At 43.4% G+C, this 18,385-nt stretch overlaps 1 protein-coding gene across 5 annotated transcripts in view; it reads right to left on the bottom strand.

Annotated features, from left to right (window-relative positions):
- The window catches only part of Ano2 (anoctamin 2), a 328,395-nt gene that overhangs the window by 75,870 nt on the left and 234,140 nt on the right, over window positions 1-18,385 (bottom strand). The window lies entirely within an intron of this gene.

The raw sequence follows: 18,385 nt of genomic DNA, 5'->3' as shown, positions 1-18,385 counted from the left end.
ATGACCTTGAGCCCAGCTTGAGGTATATAGAGAGGCTGTGAGTCATAGCACTGAAGATGTTTAGAATTGAGACAGCAGCTCTGGCAACCACAAAAGACCCTGAAGACCATCTGCAGCCATGTTTGTAAAGTGCAGAGAAAATAGCAAAGAACACGGTGTTAGCCTGCAGGGAGCCACTCATCAATGCATGCAACAAGTCAGACTGAAAATCAGCTCGGCAGGACCCCAGCCCCTGCTCCCTTTCCTCTTCATCTCATGCTGGTCTCAGAACAGACCTGATTTGGCTCTAGCAACAGTGCCATCTAGCCTCTGAAAGCTTGTACTGTAGGCTGAGTACCTTAGCCTACAGCTCCTTTCCAGAGGCCTTTGTGTGCCCACATCAGTGCCAGACACAATGAAGAGACTGAAGAAAGTTCTTCTAATCAAAAGCTGTCCTGGGGACCTTCCAGTCGAACGCTGTCCTGGGGAGTTCACAGCCTAGAGTAACAGTCACAGCCCAGCCACTCTCAAAGGGTGAAGAATCACCCATCAGCTCTGGAGTGAGGGCTAACTAGGGAGGGAGCTACGGGGACTGTAAGGAAAGGAAAGAGTTGCCTTTATGCATTTGGACTAAGAATAGGGTTGAGCTGGCTTGAGGGGTGATGCTGAAAGGATGCTCTGCTTGGGGCCATTTAGTTCTCAGCACTTTCACTTACAGATGATGTACATAAGTCATTTACTCCAGTTTTCATAATGGCCAGAGAATGTGGTCTGGCTCCCAGTCTAACAAGCTTTGCATCACACCATAAGAGCAAACTCAATTCTAGACGATGACCATTCTGAAGAGGTAAGACTCACATAAACCTGTTTCCAATCAGACTGGACTAAGATCATTCACATTCTCCTAAGTAAAGCTGAACGGAGAGAGGGTGTGGGATGCCTTCTTTCCATCCGTACTCGGGGTTCACCAGCCCACCATGGCTTTTCTATAGTACCCTGAAAACATTGTCCTCTCTATATAGGCTGCTGATGACGCTGCTCCAGACAGAAAAATGGACACACAGAGGGGCTCTGCCTGTGCTCTTCCCAGCTACAGCTAAGAGCTTGATAAGCACACCTGGGTCCAGTCCACTCATCACACCCAGCCTGAGCCCCTTGGATGGAACAGACTCTGGGAAGATGCTGAGGACACAGAGAGGAGAAAGCCTGGAACTAGTGTAAAGACCTGCAGGACCACAGAGACAAGGAAGCAAAGATACATTGGACTAAGAAGATGATTTTCACTGTTTTATGTAAAAGGAGACAACAGAAGAGCATTGAGTTAGATGTCCTCTAAGGAGAAAAACATTCATTTTTGACAGAGATAGCCTTATGCTTGTTGGAAGATCATCCCTTTCATGTTTATGGTAATGTGGTTTGGGTTGGAAGGCACACATCCAAGCATACACATAGTTCTTACATTCAGACATTATCCAAACACAGGAAGCTGAGAGGAAAGTCAAGATTACACACTGTTCTCCAAACTAGGTTACTAGTAAAGATAACAGCAAAAAACAAAAACAAAAAAAATAGTAGTTTGTTTTGTGTTTTGGTCTTATAAATAAATGAGGTCTTCTTATATAGCCCAGATTGGCCTTGGATTCATAATCTTCCCACCTCCGCCCCCAGACTGCAGGAACCTCAGACAGGTACCATCTACCTGGCATGAAGCAGTTCTTAATGATAGGAGTTTGGCACTAATAAAAGAAGACAATGAAATCCTGCCATTCACTGGTCCATGCAAGGTGTGAAGATTCATTGTAAAAGGCCATCCACTTCCTAAAAGTCACATGACCAGTGTGTGGAAAAGCAGAAAGAGAACTAGAATTGGAAGCAGAACATGTGACCATCCCTGCACTTCCACTGTGTATGTACGCGTGAGTATGTATGTGTGTGTGTGTGCACTTGTGTGTGTGTATATACATGCATGTGTGTGAGCGAGTATGTGGAGGCCAGGGGATGACTTCTGGTGCTCTTCATCTTTTCATTGAGATAGGGTCTCTCGTTGGCTTCGAGCTGGATTAAACCAGCTGGCCACCAAGCCCCAGAGACTCTTATATCTCCCCATCCCCCAGTTTTGATATATAAATGCACCACTATGTCTGTTTTACTTTTTATTGTTCTTATTTAAAAATAAAAATATGGATTCTAGGACTGAACTTGGATTCCCCATACTTATAGAGCAAGAACTTTATAGACTGAGCCATCTCCACAGCCCCACATCAGTTTCTCTACTGTAAAAATAATCATGTCCCTTATTTGCAAAGCAGTTGTAGAATCACACATAAATTAGCATGTCTTTTGAAAAAGCCCATCTAAGAGCATACTGGGAGAATTCTTAGACTCTCCTACCTATAACATGAGGATAACAAAGCCAGTCTCACTGAAGTGGCAGAGGTATTGAGGGTCACATGAGTGAATGCACGGGACAGAGCTTTAGAAACTGTATGGTGCATACAATGGTGAACTCTAATTAGCTTTTATTACATCAAAAGCAGGTGATTATGGGGCACTTAGCTAATGTCACCATTGTTCAGATACCAGCCTAGCTGTCATCTGTTCTTATTTCTTTGTCTCTGCTGTCTGTGTTTGTGTCCCTGGACTATTGCTCCCACATGTAGATCTGTGTCCAACAAGTAGGACAATAATGTCCACATAAAACCTCACACAAGTCCCCTTCTGGAAAACTGGGTATTTAGAAATGAAACCACTTAGAGAGTAATGGGTGAGAATATTATTTTAATACATCCCTTGGAGAAAAGAGACTTTGAAAAAGTGGCAATTGTCCTTGATTTTTTATATTAATATAGTTAAACTCATCTTTATTAGAATGCAGTTCTGCACATTTCAATGACCCTCTGCAGTCATGTATGCACAATCATAACATAAATCAAAATAGAAAGTGATTTTATCATGTTTCCACATTCTCCTCCTTTGTCTGTGAACTCTGTCTCCAATCCTTAGAACTAGCAAAAGTCTGTTTAATGTCCCTCTAATTTCGGGTCCTGTGGAATGTCAGTATACTGCTCTTCCTGAGTGTGGCCTCTTCGACTCAGCATGGCTCACTTGACACTCACCCTTGCTGTTGCCTAGCTCACTCTTTTGCTCCTTTCACTGAGGGATGCTCTGTGTTGCCTCATACAGATTTTAGTCCATTTGCCCACTCACAGATTAGTCAATTTGCCCACTCACAGCCCCAGGGATTGTTTGGCTTGTTTCCAGCTGGGGACAATTATGAATGATTCCCTTCCAAAATCTGTTTACCCATTTGGATACAAATAAAAGAAATTTTCATGTCACTTGGGCAAATATCAAAGGAATGATTTGCTTAGTCATACTGTAGGCTTATGAGTGACTTTATAAGAAGCCACCAAACTGCTTCTAACGTCTCCAATGCACCTCTCATCAATAGCATGTTATATAGCTCCTTTCTTTCTTTAAAGCTTGCTTCCTTTCAGTTTCTCATGGAACTTCAGTACATCTGTCACAACTCATAAACCAATATCATGCAATATTATGAACTAAAACTTCATATTCCATTTGTACTGTCTCAGTTCAATGCCCAACTCCTGGTCCAGGGTTGCAGCTAAGGTATCACATTCTGTTTTGTCATTCTCTCCTCTTGGATGCTTTGTAAAAGCCTCTCAGACTCTGCTTGCTGTCGATAGCTTGGTCAGCTTTGAGATGTGCTTTGTAGTGGGGTTATGTTTGAGGGAGGTAGACCAGAAGTCAATGCTTTGTAGAGGCGTTATGTTTGAGGGAGGTAGACCAGAAGTCAAGGATCATTTTTATCACATTTTTTCAAGGATATAGACCATGATATGTCTTGTCTCTGATTAAGGTAACCCTGATTTCTTGGTAGGATTTTCTGGGATGTGCTAGATTTCTCTATTAGAAGCTTTCTTTCCCCACTTTCTATACTGTACTCTTTAGAAGGAGGTACCCACCACTATCTTTGAAAGTATGGAATTGTACTTTCATCTTTAAGGGAGCAATATATACAGGCACATATATGCTTTTAATATATACTTTTAATGGCTATAAGGAGGATATACCCAATCTTTCTTCAAACTATGATAATAATAATAATAATAATAATAATAATAATAATAATAATAATAATAAAACACAAAAGAATGGAGAGGTCAAATGCCAAGCCATCAGTAAGCATCATGCTCAGCTTAGAACTGGCTTTGGCCTTCAAAGAAAGCAGGATGTTGGGCTCTTCCCTTCTCTTCCTCCCAGGACACCTACAAAGAGCAGAGGCCGCAGCCACATCTGGGCTCCTCTGCCTCCTCACCTGCAGACTAGGAACAAGAGACTCTAGGATGGAAATGGACTGGTTTTGTTAGAATAGTCATGTAGCAAGCCTGTGTTCCTGCAAATTTGGGGACAGTATCAAAAAAAGAGAAAGAAATCCAATAAACTTAGAAACTTAATACTTGGTGAGTCTCATCCTATGTCTGCCTCTGTATTAACTGAGCAATTTTGGGTATTGTTATTGTTCAGTTTCTCTGAAGACTATTACATCTTTCTCTAGAATGGGGCAAGTAGAAAATCTGTCCTACTGGGTATTCAAGGAGAATGTCAATGCTGCATATGGCAGTCTTTGGAGAATGGCAAGTACCATGAAGACAGAGTGATGAGCCATGTCTCTTTTACTCCATATGGTGACTACACATCAGACTACACTGAAGATACAAAGAAAAATGCACTTTTTTTCATCCACAAGAAACCCTGACTTGGGAGGAAACAATGAGAAAGACAGACACAAATTATGGCATGGGCAAAAGACACGTAGAATGCTGTGGAAACAGAAGACTGGGCAATTTCTTATTCGTTATTAAAGGCTGATGTTTTCTCAGACAAAAATGATGGGGATATTCCAGAGAAAGCCCTAGACCATGCTTCCTAGTTTGCCTTCTCTTGCTGTGACAAAACCCCATGACCAAAAGCAACTTGGGGAGCAGAGGGTACATTCCAGCTTACAGCCTAGAGTCTGTCCTGAAGGGAAGCCAGGGCAGGAACTGAAGCAGAGACCATGGAGGAACACTGCTTACTGGCTTGCTCTCTATGGCTTGTTCAGCTTACTTTCTTATACATCCCAGGACTATCTGCCCAGGAGTGGCACTACTCATGGTGGTTTGGGTTCTCTCACATCAATCATTAATCAAGAAAATATCTTCAAATATCTGCCTAAAGGCCAAGCTGATGGAGGCATTTTCTCCATTGAAGTTCTGTCTGAGAGATGACCCTGGCTTGTGCCCGGTTGAAAAAAAAATAGCCAATACCCCATGTTCAAAAGCACCAAGCTGTTATAGCTTTGATGACCATGGGATGGGTCTGAGTAATAAGAGGTAGGATATATATACAGAATCATGAACTCAGGAAGAGGAAAAGGTCAACTCAAGTGCCAGAACACAGTGCATCTCTCACTGCCACGGAGAAAGCCAGAGGTCAGAACTGAACAGCTACTTACAAGCAGCAGGAAGTCTCTGATCTAAAGCTGGGCAGCCAAGACTTACAGAGCAGAGTTTTGTCTTCTCATCATAGCCTGTAGCTCAAGGAATGAAGCAATGCAATGTCTCTGTGAACAGCCAGCTCCCTAGGCCTATGGCCTGTAGCAGGGTCCCAGTCTTTCTGCTCTGCTCTTTAGAAGGCTGCTGCTGGCTGACTCTTCCATAGTGAAGGGTTGCTTCTACATTTTAAACTCTAAATAATATTTAGAGGCCTTTAAACTGTAATTCTATTATTGACATCATACAGAATTTATTCAGATGGTGGTTAGTATTAAAAACAACTCTCATTGCCTTCACTTCCATGTGTTGTTAGAAGAGAGGAGCTGAGGTGCCCTCTGTCTATTATCTTTAAGCTATTTCCTCCTTGGCCTATAAAATCCTCTCATTCGAAGAACCTACTGTTCACCTGTACAACCCTAACTATGGTTATCAACTGGACTGCCATCTTCCCTTCCTTCTATATCACAAACAACTCAGACAAACAAACATTTTAAGAAGTTGCACTGCCTATGCAAAGTCTGTCATCTTTAATGTTCTTACTGTCAACATCACCGGCTAGTTTTTTAGACCAGAGCCTGGATAGGCTGCTTCCCAGAACTCTGTAGGTCAATCAAGCATAGTGGAGCAAGGGAAGGGAAGGGAGGAAGATTAGGAGTTCTTTAGCTGTATATTGAGTTCAAGGGACTCTGAGCTAAAGGGGTTCTGTCTCCAAAAACTCAACAAACAAACAAACAACAATGAAAAAAACTTCAGTCCTTCCACATCTTCTAGCCTTTCAACCCCCTACTCTGAATAATGACCTGTTTTCTGGTTGTTTCCTGGTCCACTGAGCACCAATCTTCAGCCTGTTGCTTCAGCTGTATGTAGATCTACACATGTGCTTCAGCTGTACACAGATCCACACGTGTGCTTCTGATTCTCATCTTCCAGCTGTACCATGTTGTAGGGTTGTGAAGTTGATTCACAACAGTGGAAGTAGACAAAGGCTACTGTGCTTACCCCTGGAGTAAGCTGCCAACATCACCACATCCTCCTCACCTCCTGACCAGACTTCTCAGTCTTTGTCCATGGTAATTTCTAAGCTGCTTCCCTTGTCTAAACCCTTCCTCAATACACACTGAAATCAAGAGTGCCATTTAAGAGCCTTGCCTTCTCTCTTTGTAATCCAAAAATCCAACTGTCCTTCCCCTTGACTTCAGTTCATCCTATCTTGTTTAGGTGTTTAGGACACCTAATTAATTCTCGTGTGTGTGTGTGTGTGTGTGTGTGTGTGTGTGTGTGCATGCGCGTGCATGAGCATGTGTGGGGTATATGGTTGTGTATGTATGAGGCCGATGAGTACATGTGTATTTCACCTATGCAAGTCCATGAGGAAGTTGATATCAGGTATCTTTTTTTTTACTCTATTGCTTCCATCTTATTTTTGAGATATGCTCTCTCACAAGACCTTGGACTCACTGCTTCCTGTCTAGCTAGCAGGCCACTGGGATGTGAATGCCTCTTCTCCCTCATCCCTGAAGTTATAGACGCTCACAGCTTATATACCTGGCTTTTACATGGCGTCTGAATTCATGATATGAATTCAGATCCTGTGTTTGCACAGCAATTACTTTATTTGTACCCACCCAGGCCTGAAGTTCACCTCCCCTTCAAGAGCTTTGCTCCTTTATGTTGAACATCTGTTCACAGTCTTCAGTGCACACTTTCTGAATCATTGGCAGAACTTGTTGAAACAGGTCTGTGACATCCCTACCCCTGCCACAGTCTAACTCTGTTGGTCTAGAATAGTCTGAGAATCCCCATTTCCAGTAAGCTTTCATGTGAGCCTAACCCTGGTGCTGGTAGAGCTGGCCAGGAGGCCACACTGAGATAGCCACTCTCGTAAACCAGTTCCTTTCTGCCAAGTATTGCTGTTCAGCCTGCAAACACACCAGTCATAGGAGTCCCCGTTTAAATCACTTGTGCTGTGACTGGCAACCATCCAAGGGCCTTGGACATATCCCATTTAATCTTGCCAGATACCTTAAAGTTACCATTTTGATCCCCATGTTCTATACGGAACTGAAGAGTCTAGAAAATGAGGGAACTAGTTCACAAGCAAAGTAGAGCTCTGAAATGCAATGTACTCAGGTCTAGCATCCTCCCATCTGTGCCCTCTCCCACCTGATGCTGTTCCTGTCATAGCAAATATACATCACCCTAGGATATTAGAAGAGACAGATGCTATTAAATCCCAGGGAAACAGGTTCAAGAGGGGATTCAGATCATCTCAACAGAGATTAAATAAGTTAAGAGTTGTAAATCACGCATGAGAGTTTAACAACAATTACCTGACAAGAGATGGAATAAAGAAGAAAATGCATATATGCAAAATGAAATATTTCAGCTGTTAAAAAGGATTAAATTCTGTTGCATGTGAAATGGGTAAACAGGGAGGACTTTATGATAAGTTGAATATGCCTGGCACAGAAAGGTAAATGCCACTCTTATATAAATGACCTCACTCTTACATGAAACTTAAAAATAAACAAACAAACATTGTTCTTATAGCATACAGGAGAAACAGAGATGACTCAGTGGGTAAAAGCAATTGCTGCTCTTCCAGAGGACCTTGATTCAAGTCTCAGCACCCATATCAGGTGACTCATAACCACCTATAACTGGACCCAAGGCCTCTTCCAGTCTGTCTGTCTGTCTGTCTGTCTCTCTCTCTCTCTCTCTCTCTCTCTCTCTCTCTCTCTCTCTCTCTCTCTCTCCACACACACACACACATACACACACACAAAGTAAGTTTTTAAAAAAGGAAATAAAATGTACAAGGAATGGATAGGAAGGAGTAAAGGATAGGAAGGAGTTAATCACTGGGTACCATGTTACAGTTAGATAAACACATACATATCCAACTAATATGCCTCCCATCACATTAATAGACCCCGCTCTAAAGGTAAGCCTAGGAACATTATCCTCATGATCCCTTTCTGTGTAATAGGCTAACAGGATATGACCAAGACACTATTACGGTTTTCTGAGGTCTGTACTCAATGGGAATAAGACCAATAGTTCATTCTCCTTGCTTCAAGGGCATCTTGTTTGCCCGGGTGCCTCATCTTAGAGCTTCTTGTCATTGTAGTAGGTGGAATCTTCTGTAAGTCTAGAAGTAGCTCACTGATTCTCTCTAATCAGAGAAAACACCATGTGGAAACAGGGATGGGAACGGTTGGGAATTGTGTAGATTTTCTGAGTGAACTGACTTGGCAATGACTTTGGTAGACCATGTTGAATTGCATGACCAGTGAGAGCTGGTCCCAGATGAGAAGCCCCATGGAAGAGTAGGACTGAGAGATGGACTTAAAGAGGGGGTTCGGTGGATAACTTTTAGCACAAGTGTCTGTGTCCAAGCAAGAGTTATATATCAGAGGTTTGCTCCAATGTTCTCATCGATGCCATAAACGTTGGGCAGGTCACTCCCCTTAGGTTCTTGTGCCAGATACTCATATATACGTACACATATATATATAATTATTTCAAATGGCTGGTTGGAGGAGAAATGTAAACATGGGAAACTTGGAGGAAGATGCATTGAAACAAGATGAAACATTGGGAGGAGAGAGAGAGAGAGAGACTGTAGAGAAACACAGGATAGGAATTCAGAAAAATACATATCAGCTCCCACCTAGCCTTTGAAAACAGGCCAAGGGGGACATTTTAATACTATACAGTCAAAGGTTCAGGGCTAAGACATTTCATATTGTGTGTATCAATGGTGCTGCATGTCTGGGGCACCTTGGTGTAATCTCAGGTAGAAATGAGTAATTCAGGCAGCCACCATCGTCAGTCCTACTACTCACAGAGTGCCCATTTCAGAGGGGAGAGGAAGCCTCCACTGACTTTCACTGAGACAAGGAATGTCACAGACTGTTGAGCATTATCCTGTGAACCCCTGACCTGTGGATTCAGTCTACCTCAGCTCTCCATACAGTTAGAGAGAAGCAGAGAAGAAAGCAGTAGTAAGGCTCAGGGTTGGGCTGGTAATGTTAAAAGGAGCCATAAGTTTTGAGGAAAACATTGTCCTCTTTACCCCCTTTTTTATCACTCTCTCTTTCCCATTCTTTGATAGAGCTGGGAGTCTCATCAGCCTAGTTAGAGAGACCATGGCATCCTGGGCACGCTGCAAGGAACTCTGGTCCACAGTCTGCTATCTGGATTCAGTTTTTGGCTCATATATTATTGACTGCAAAACGTTAGACACATGAAAGACTTTTCTACAATTCCATTTTCTCTTCTATAAAAAGAAAGTAAAAAGAGTTATCAATAATAAAGGATGCTTTGAAGCAAAAATGAGGTAATGCATGGAATTGGCATCTATCTGTGTCTGGAACACAGAATCCAAACCTTGTCATCTCCTAACCTCCTTTTCCAACCATTCTCCCTCCTCTCCCTATCTTCTCTTCTCATCTCCCCTTCCTCTCTTTTTTTATCCTTTGCTCTCTTTTGTTTCTTCCTTCTTCTCCCCTCTTACCTTCACCTACTTGGAACCCAGATCTTAATAACTGTTATTGTAGTAGGCTGAGTCTTCTGTAAGTCTGGAAGTGCCTCACTAATTTTCTCTAGTCAGAGATAACACCCAGTGGAAGCAAGGATGGGGAGGGTTGGTAACTATGTACATTTTCTGAGTGAACTGACTTGGCAATGACTTTGGTAAACCATGTTAGTTGAATTGCATGACCAGTGGGAGCTGGTCCCACATAAGAAGCCCCATGGAAGGATTGAGAAATGGACTTAAAGAGGGGGTTGAGTGGTTGACCATTATAACAAGGAAAGCCAAGTTCAGTGTGGTCCATGCTTCTTGCAGAACAGATTTGGGGTTGTCCCTCAAATTCCAAAGCCACACAATTATCTATGTAACATTGTTTCATCACCTGGACTTGGACCCCACAATCTAAGCCCAGAATCCCTCTTTAGGGGCCAATCGGGTCTTGTCCCTTATTGTCATAGATTCCTCCCAAACTGAACCCAACAGCTTTCAGAGACAGAACCTTCCCTGGACAGGGTTTCAGTTTCTTAGGGGACTCTTTGGCAAAGGAACTGGAGACAGTCGCGTGGCACAGCACCTAAGTCCACAGGCATGCCTAAAGTCTGGGACAGAACACAATGTAATTTGTGGCTAAAGTGGAAAACATTATCTGTTCCTCTCACTGCTCAATTTTCCCAGAAGACACAGAAAACCACTCTTGGAGATCCCACTCATTTCCACTGGCTCCCCAGAGAGCATGCTGTTTAAGTATCTGTCTCTCTAGCTAGCTGCTTGTTCCCCCAGAGGCCTAGCACTAGGATGAGCTCCTCTCTCTCCATTGCCCTAGTGCTAGCTGCTCTGCCAGGTATCCTGCCTAGATTCCGACTGGAGACAGCTTCTCCCCACACACATGTGTCAACAGTGGCCACATGTGTCTCAGAAGAGTCCTCATGTAAGGGCAAGGGTCAGGAAAGTATTTGCACTTCTCCAGGCTTTGTCTATAAAAGGATAAAGTTACCTAAAGCCATTGGTTAAAAAAAAAAATAACCCTTTCTGAATATAATACATAGGAGACTTGAATATACAACCTTCTCTGGAAGAGCACACAAGCACCACAAGCCTGGGATACATCTGAAGTCTGTGTGAAGGACAGCAAGCATCAGTATGCTCTGAGCTCAGGCTGCCCTCTAGTCCAGTCTCTCCTTCGCAGTCCCTCCCTTACCCTGGCCCGTTGGCTTCCTTCCCATCCTCCAAACTTACCAGACTGATCTCCACACTGAGAACTCAATGGAGCCCTTTTGCCCACCTTTCTCCCTTCTGGACCTCACACAAAAAGAGTTTCCCAGACTCTTCTAGTCCACCCCTTGCCTTTACTCGCCTGCATCATGACCTACATCACACCATTATCTACAGCTAGTGTGTTTATCTCTGGTCTGTTTTCCTCTGCACCCCTGGGAAGTAAGACACCTTCTAATACCATCCATTGCTGGTCACAAGTATTGAGATTATGCAGATCCATGGAATTCATTTGCATAGGTGGTTGGATGCAAAGATGTCAGTCTGGAAACTATCATTTTGCTTGCTTTAGTACCACTCAATGCTCATAAGCTGACAATTGAGTATTAAGCTACTGGGTAGATCAATTCTAATTTCATATCAGAACAGTTGGCAAAACCGCTTCAACACTTGTTAGAATGCACATCAGCTTTGTGTCAGCTTTGTGTAGATGCCAGAGAAGATTTAAAAAAAAAAAAAGGATATATAAGATTCCTATAGTAGCCTATCAATAATTTGATGAAAAATGGCCAACTATATATCCCACAGGCAAGGTAGACAGGGTAGCTTTTCTAGTAGTATAGTGAAGAGTTATAGCTTTCAGTATTGCCTGGCCATATTCTGATGCACTCTTGCTTTTATACAGGCAGGAAGGACGTAGCCATCCTGTACTGTGAACATCTTTGCAACATTGACTCTGAATTATCTCTTGTCCCCTTAGGTCATGTGATTCTGGTTCTCGGTCTAATCTTCAGCTTCATGAACCCCCTTTCTTCCCTTACATTTGAGTCACAGATCAGAGAACTGATCGGCAGAACATTTGTTTGTAGATCTGGCATTCTCGTGAAGTCTGTGTGATGGCATGAACAGAAAACATCCCCTCCTCAGCTTAAATGATTGGTCACTTGGTCCCCAGCTGGCAGCATTGTTTTGGGACATTGGGAAATAGGCCTAACTGGAGGAAATAGGACACTGGAGGGAGGAAAAGGTGGGCCTCAAAGCTTATAGGCCAACCTTCCCAAACCCTTGCTCTGATCTTCCCAGATGTGAGCAAGCTCCTCCCATCACAGTATCAGCTGCTCTTGCTGCCAGGACTTCCCTGCATGCATTTAAACTAGGAGTCAAAACAAAAGCTAATAGCCTCTTTAAGTCACTTTACCTCAGCAATAGAAAAGCAACTAATACAGACAACTAGTACCAAGAAATGGGCTCACTGGTGTGATAAATCTGATCACTCAGCTTTGAAATTGTGAAAATGAAATTTTGCCTGAAAGAGGAGTGCTTGGAGGCAGAACCTCTAGGGAATCTGGAACAGCATGGGGCAGGGGGAGTGTCCACTTAGCAAAGCCCTCTCCCAGGTTCAGCTGTGAAGAATAGGGAGGCTCCTACTGCCACTGTCTCAAAGGACCAAGCTATAGCTTGAGCAGAAAGCAAACTTTGTAACATTCAGGTGGTCCTGCTTCACAGAGGCATACAGGATACAAGAGCAAGGGGATTCCAGAAAGCTCCAGAAAAGCCACTGTGTTGGGTGATGTGCAGCAGGTTTGGTTTTCCTGTGTGTTGCTCTTGAATAAGCTGTACATGAAGTTATAAAGTCAAAATTACATGAGACTCCAGGATATTGGAGATGCCAGAAATGTGTGGCGTTTACTGAGGAAAGCTGCTGGTATTGAGTGGAGAGAAGACACAGCTGTGGCACGTCAATAGATACCGAAGGGCAGTGCCACCTAAACCTGTTAGAGTCCAGATGATGCATCACGAGCCCCAGATACTGGACATGAAGCTATAGGAATTAGCACTTGTCCTGCTGAGTTTTAACTCTGTTTTGTCCCAACATTTGTTGTTGCCTTCCTGTTCCTTCTTTTAGAATGAGAATGTTTACTCTGTGACACTACATATTGGAAGTATAATAACTTTTATTGTTTCACTTAATGGGCTTACATCTAAGAATTTGCCTGAGTCTCCTAGAAGGCTTCAAACTTTCAACACCGTTGGAACTGTAAGACCATGAGGATTTTCAAGTTAGATTGCATGTGTTTTGTGTTATAAGATGGCCATGAACATATGGAGCCGGAAGCACAATGTGATGGTGTGAATGTGAAGTATCCCTCACAGGTCCGTATGTCTGAGCCTTCAGTAGGTGGAGCCTGAAGGAACTGGGACATTTTGGGGAAGCCTTAAGGTTCTGCTTCCGGCCTCCTCTACTTCCTGCAGCTCAGGTGAGTGGAAGCTCCCACCTCCCACAGTTGTGAGGCACTCCTGCTCCCATGCCTTTCTTGCCACGATAGACTGTATCTCCTTAACCCATGAGCCAAAACTAAACCATTTCTCCCTTAAGTTGATTTTTCAGGTTTGGTGTCACAGTAATGAGGGAGGTAGCCTGTAGACTTCCTCACTCTTGTCTTCTTCATGTTCAGTAAATAAGGAAAGCTGGTTCCAGGTTTCTGTCTGAATCTGTCCCCTCTGTCCCCTCTACTCTTTTGTCTCATGATAAGTCCCTTAAAGGATTGCCCACATCCAACTATGCTTGGGATCTTAGAAAGGGAGACTAGGAGCCATGGTAAGTGGGAAGAAGCAAGAGACAGATGTTAACATCCCTCAGATGCTCAGACTTTAGAGAAGCTAGGTGACCTTTGTACGAGGCTGAGGCTAGAATGGAATCCATGGATGATGTCACTGGATCCCACATAAATTCACCATAAGAATCACTTGATGGTGGTAAAGACACAAAAATTGTGCCCATTGCCCAAGATCTACTAACTTAAAATCTTGGGAGTGAATACGTCTATTTTTGAAAATGCTTTGCAAGCAACAATTATGCTCAGCCCACTTAGGAAAATGTTGCTCTTCAAGACTCATCCCCCACTTGATGCTTTTGCTCCAGGGCCTATATTCCTGTGGCTTGCCCCTTTGTGAACAAATCCTCCAAGAGAAGTTCCCAACTTCCCAGCACAAAGCTCTTGGAGACAATCCCCTCGTGCACAAGATGTCAACACAGACTCTATCATGTCAGCAGCAATGTTGGCCAAGTCAACTTGCCAGCTGGCTTCCATTCCTTCCCCTTCCCCTCCTTTCCTTCTGCCTTCCAACTGATTTCAGGATTAGAGCAAATACTGGTTATTCTAGAGTCCAGCAGTATGGTCCATACTTGTTTGACTATCATCATGGTGTGTAGAGTAAGATATAAGGTAAAGGAAAGACTGCCACCTGACACCATCAACAACACTGGGAAGCCCTGGAGAAGGCACAGTCCCATTTAACACACTCAAAAAAGACTTTAGCGCCTAATTATAATACTTAGCATATTCAGTTGCCTTGCATACATAAATTTGGGGAGTTTTAAAAGTTCCTCACTACACATGAAGCACCTCAACAGGTTCCATTAGACCTTTTACCAATACTTTTACTCCATACTTTTATTCAACAGCCAAGGAGCCAGGTTTTGAAGAATGGAGAAAAAAAAAAACCCTCACATTTCAACTGCTGTGAATTTTTATGTGAAGGTTGTTCCCTTCAAAACCAATTGCAAGTGTGGATGAATAAATCATGAATCTTGCCATCACCCGTGTGCTCTGGTCAGAAGCCTAGATGAGAATTGTTCAGTGTTGTGGTCACAGTATCTGTCAGCTCCAGCCTCAACCCACAAATAGAGCCATCATGGTTACTCCAGGATGCTGTAGTAATAGTTAACCAGTACATGAGGCCCTGCAATTAGACTGCATGGTGGTATCTGGTAGCACTAACTACCCTGCGATGCTTCTTTCTAACAGTTCTTCAGTCTAACAGTGGCTAGTTACTTTCCTACATTAAAAGTGAGGTGTCTAAGGAAATAAAACAGGACTCCAAGATGGAAATTAGGTACAAAGGGGGGGAATACACCCTAGACTTTCACCAAAAATGAGCACTAAGCATGTGATGAACCTCCTCCACAGTGTATTGAAAGTAAAATAACCCCGAAGCTAGCTCCAGTATGGCCCAGAAACACATATGACTCTAACAAAAGCTGACCAGTAGCCAGTTTTAACATTAACGATGGTAAAAGTCAGTAAATAACTCCTACCCCCAACATGAACTGTAGGCAAAATGTGATCAGCCTTATTCTCTGGGTTCAAGTTCTCCATGACCAGCATTTTCTCTATGTCTCCAAGATGAAGGCATCCTGGAAGATGCCCACATGGAAGTGGAAGAAGAATATGTCCATTTCCAGCCTGGAAAGTATAGCTAAAGAACATAGAAGTCCAAATGGAACAGGAAGAGATGTCTGATCTGTGAACTGTCCAGGCAGTCTCTGCCCAGCTTTCTCCTTTCTCATCATTACACACATGGGCCCCAGAATAACACATTTCACACAGAACATCACATGTGCAAGTCTTATCAAGAGCAAGTGGATTGTCTGAACTCTCACCCATTTCTGCAAGCGATTAGTCACTGTCTGCTGTGGGAAGGAAGAGGTCCAGAGCCCTACCCTGTACTGTGGACTGAAGAGCTCTCTGCACTGCTGAAGCCCTGTTTACACGGTACATCCCTAACCACCAGACCCTATCAAGAGCCCCCAGTTTATGCTAGTGCAAAAGCAATTGTTTTGACTTTCAGAATGCTCAAGATGAACTTGCCACAGCAGGCTTTCTGATGGATCCAATACAGGGGCACCCCTTGTCCAGGCAATGGTAAGTGGTTTGACTTTTATAAGTACTTGCTGTGTTTCAGGGACTGTGTGACAGCCTTTGTTCCCAAGGTTCTGTGTCATGAAAGAGATAGACACCTCACTACACAGTTCTGGTGCAGTGGAACAGTTGCCGTGGTATTCTGGAACTAAGAATGCCTCATTTTATGTCTTCAGAAAATACTTGGGATCATCCATTGGTGTTCCCAGGCATGTGTGTTGTACAAAACCCATGCTGGGAGAGAGACAAGAGTACACAGAATAGTGACTCTGTCCAGCAAGGTAGAGGACCATAGCTGATTGAACTGCTATCCATCCATCCATCTATCTATCCATCCATCCATCCATTCATGTGACTACTCATCTACCATCCATCCACCCACCATTCATCCATCCATTCATCTGTCTACCCATCCACCATCCATCTATCCACCAATCCATCTACCATCCATCTACCATCCAACAATCATCCATCCACCCACTAATCCATCCATCTACCATCCATCCATCTACCATCCATCCACCATCCATCTATCCACCATCCATCTATACATCCATCCACCCACCTTCCATCCATCATCTATCCATTCATCTATCTATCCACCATTCATCCATCCATTCATCTGCCTACCCATCCATCCACCAGTCTATCCATCCACCCACCATCCATCTACCATCTATCTATTCACCCACCATCCATCCATCTACCCACCATCCATCCATCTACCTACCATCCATCCATCTATCCATCCACCATCCATCTATCCATGCGTCCATGCCTCCACGCTTCCATGTTTCCATTAATCACTATGTACTGCCTAACTTAGAGTAATTAATTATTCAGGATATTTTTAACACTGATTCACAATGGTAGTTTTCTGAGATAGGAATTATTAGTTTTACTTTATATAGAAGGAAATTAAAACCCACAAAGATTAGTTACTTGGCCAGTAATACAATGGAAATAGCTGATCTTGGACTTATTGCCAATTTAAATAATCTCAATTTAAAAATATTCTCATTCTGCACACTGTGTTCTTCAACAAACTGGACTTTTAAAATACCAATAGATATCCCCCACACACAGTCTCTCTCACTTAGGTGTTTAGAATGTTAAATCAGATAAAAAGCCCTCAGATGTCCTGTGCTGTTCTCACTGCAGTCCAGAATTCACAGACTTTCAAAATTGTGCCATTTCTTTGCTAGCAAATGAGCCATTTCATGGCAGCTTGAGGAAAATTATGCTGTCTCTTTTCCTGTCCTAGGAGAAGCCTAGGCTTTTGTCTCTCAGAAAGGAATTTTCTAAAATGTATTTTTCATTTCACAAACCAACCAGTAGCCCATCCCTCATATTTTAGTGGTGTATTTTGCCCCTCTTCCTTCTCTGAATTACAATATGTCCCTACAATGCACATCAAGCACCAGGTGCCAGACCTCCAAGAAGCCACGATTTGATATACGGACTGCTTCCTTCTACTGGCTCCACACGTGGCTTCTTCTCATACTGCTTCTTGCCTCAGGGTTCTACATTGCTGTTGGTTGGGTGGCAGGGCACATCGCCATGGTCACTCTGGTTCCACTGCCATCCATTCCCACTGGCTGAACCAGATCAGTGGTCTTGTTTTCTAAACATCTCAGAGAGGGCCTCTCTCTCTCTCTCTCTCTCTCTCTCTCTCTCTCTCTCTCTCTCTCTCTCTCTCTCTCTCTCAGGGTTATCCATAGAAAGATGCAGACTGATAAAACAGAGACATAGATGGTTACCACTGTGGCCAGAAGGACTTCAGTGGTGGCACCTAGAAAATAAACTCAATTCCCATCAGTCCTCACCTGGAACCAAGGACCAGGGGCTAATATTCATCTGGAAGACTATCTGCCTGATGGCTGCTCTACATCCAAATCCTGCCACCCAAGGAGCCAGCATATACCATCTCCCCACTCTGCAGCCCTGACTCACCACATTGTTGGAGAGTGACAGCCAGGGAATCTGCCAGCTCAGCTGCTCCAGCCAGGCCCCTGCTCTACACCGCAGCTACAGAGCCATCTCCCTGTGTTGCCAGCTGGGGAATGTTTTCCTAGTAATCTCAAATCATCTCAAATGTTTAATATCCAGAAGTAGCTATTGGTGGTCCCCAAAACATGCACAGAATGGTTCTTTGCTTGAGGAAAATTCATGGAGTATAACCTGAGATTATCCTCTCTTTGGCTTCCTCATCTTCCATCTCTAGGCTCTGGGCAGAAGGCAGCCAGGGGTTTCTGAGATGCCACATGGATTTGGTCAGAATTTTTGGATGTTAATGATTACATTTTGATTGCGTTCTAATACAAAATGAGAATGGTAAAGCCTAAAACTGGGAAGTGACAGGAAGGGAAGGGAAGGGAAGGGAAGGGAAGGGAAGG

The sequence above is a fragment of the Mastomys coucha genome, unplaced genomic scaffold (assembly GCF_008632895.1).
Source record: "Mastomys coucha isolate ucsf_1 unplaced genomic scaffold, UCSF_Mcou_1 pScaffold20, whole genome shotgun sequence".
In the NCBI taxonomy this organism is placed as follows: domain Eukaryota; kingdom Metazoa; phylum Chordata; class Mammalia; order Rodentia; family Muridae; genus Mastomys; species Mastomys coucha.
The sequence above is the reverse complement of the archived record's forward strand: the minus strand, read 5'-3'. Positions and strand labels throughout refer to the sequence as shown.